Below are 2,667 nucleotides of genomic sequence, written 5' to 3'. Positions count from 1 at the left end.
TATATATATATATATATATATGTTAAAGAAAATCTTAAATCAAAACTTGAAACCCGAATATTACAAAATGACACTATTTAGGTTTAATGAGACGTAATGGGTTTAATGAATTTATTTCTCCAATTAGAGTCCAGTTGAGTTACAGTGGTACTAAATGGGTCATTATAAGTCTAATAAGAAGTTAATCAGGGTAATTGAGGTAGAATGGGTATAATGGGCTTATTTCTCCAATTTGATTCTAATTGAGCCTAATCAGACATTAATAAAGGTAATTGAGGTCATTCAGGTAGAATGGGTTATAATGGTACTAAATGGGTCTTATAAGTCTAATCAGACATTAATAAAGGTAATTGAGGTAGAATGGGTCTTAATGGTCGTTAAAGTGTCCGTTTGGTGTTAGTGGATATAATGGGCCTATTTTCTCGAAAATAAGTTCAATTGGCTCAAAATGACACTTGACATTAATGTGACTAACTGAGGTAGAATGGGTCCATTTGGTGTTAGTAGGTTATAGTGGGACAATCAATTTCGATCGAGTCATTTGGGTCAAAATGACAATACGTGGATCATAATTAATCTCGTTAGACCCTTAATGCGGCATATTTCTCCAGAAGGAGTCTACTGAAAGGGGAAGATTACCCCCAAGCAATTTTAAAAAGACAGAAAAAGACAGTAAAACAGCGTCACCAAAACAAAGCAATCAACAAGAAAAACTACGGCAACTATGACTCATAAACCAAGTCATAAGGAGCCAAAAAAGACAAAGGGGAAAACACCAAAACAGAAGAAGCCCATAAGCCAAAACGCTAAACCCGAGAGAGACCCAAAATCTCCAAGACCGAACAACACCCACGAACTCACGTCGCATTGGAAGTCAATAACTTCTTCCTTGTCTTCCAAGCCATGCGATGAAGAATCTGCATTTTGATAGCCGCAATAACTTTATCCCCCGAATGATTGAATTTATCAAAGAATTTCCTGTTCTGTTCCCTCCATATATTATAAACCGTTGCTGAAATGCCAAGCTTTTGAACCGTAGACCAAGATTTCCAAGTTTGGGTGTATCCTCTATGAAGAATATCCTCCCAATTACTAGGACAATTCAGTAAACCCACCTCACGTTGAATAGCTTCCCAAATACTGCTGGAGTAAGAGCATTCAAAAAATAAGTGATTGTGCGTTTCAATCACTAAGTCGCAAAACACACACTTTAAATCTGGAGGTTCATGCTTCCACTGACTTATATGATCTTGAGTTGGTAGTTTCATCTGACACGCCATCCACATACAAATAGCATGTTTAGGAATGTAAGCTTTATTCCAAACTAGTTTGTACCAATGCACAACCGGTCTCACCTCTCGGATAGTTTTCCAAGCCAAATTGACCTCAAAATCACCCCGAGAAAGATCTTTAGCAGAAGGAGTCTAATTGGGTCAAAATCTCGGATAGTTTTCCCATAAGGAGTCTACTGAAAGGGGAAAGGAATTCCCCAGGCAATTTTATAAAGACAATAAAAAGCGTCACCAATACATTGGGTCAAAATGACACTAGATGACTCATATTTGGTTTGATCAGACATTGAAGGGTATAATCGGCTTATTTCCCCATTTTGAGTCTAATTGAGTTATAATGGTGCTAAATGGTTCATAATTAGTCTAATCAAAAGTTAATGGGAGCAATTGAGGTAGAATGGGTCTTATTGGTCCTTGGTGTGTCTATTTCGTGTTAGTGGATATAATGCGCTATTTCTCCATAAGGAGTCGATTTGGGTCATAACGACACAAACTAGGTCGTAATTAGTCTGAATAGGACATAATGCGTATAAGCGTCCCATCTCTCCTTGAGGAGTCTAATTGGGTCCAAATGACACTAAATGAGTCAAACTTAGTATAACTAGACGTTAATGTGACTAATTGAGGTATATAATGGATCTTAAGGGTCCATTTGGTCCTAGTAGGAAGAACGTGCCTACTTTTTTTAATCGAGTCATTCGTGTCAAAATGATATTAAATGGATCGTAATTAATCAAATTGGACCCTAATTGGTTTAATAGGCCCATTTCTTTATAAGGAGTCTAATTGGGTCAAAAAGACACCAATTGGTGTATATTTAGTTTGATCAGACCTTAATGGGTATAATCGACTTCTTTCTCCAATTTGAGTCTAATTGAGTTATAATGGTGCTAAATCGGTCACAATTAGTCTAATGAGAAGTTAATGAAAGTAAGTGAGGCAGAATGGGTTTTTTGTGGTCCTTAATGGGTCCTTGTCGTGTTAGAGGATATAACAGGCTATTTCTCCTTAAGAAGTCCAATTGATTCAAAATGACACTAACTAGGTCATAATTAGTCGCTAATCTCTACGCCAAGTTTCTCTATTTGTGTTAATGGTCAATTGGAGGGTTTCTTTCATGGAAAACGAGGGCTAAGACAAGGAGACCAATATCTCCTTATTTGTTTACTATGGTAATGGGAGGATTATCGATGATCCTAAAACAATGTATTGCTGAGGAGGTGAATTTTGCTTTCCACCATGGATGTGAAGATCTCAAGTTGACTTATTTATGTTTTGTAGATCTTTTTATTTTCTCTCGAGGGGATGCCATTTCGGTAGAAGTGATAAAACGGGCTCTCCAAACGTTTGAAATTAGATCGGGTCTGTCTCCGAG

The sequence above is a fragment of the Cynara cardunculus genome (assembly GCF_001531365.2).
Source record: "Cynara cardunculus var. scolymus isolate 2C chromosome LG 4, CcrdV1, whole genome shotgun sequence".
NCBI lineage: Eukaryota > Viridiplantae > Streptophyta > Magnoliopsida > Asterales > Asteraceae > Cynara > Cynara cardunculus.
The sequence above is the reverse complement of the archived record's forward strand: the minus strand, read 5'-3'. Positions refer to the sequence as shown.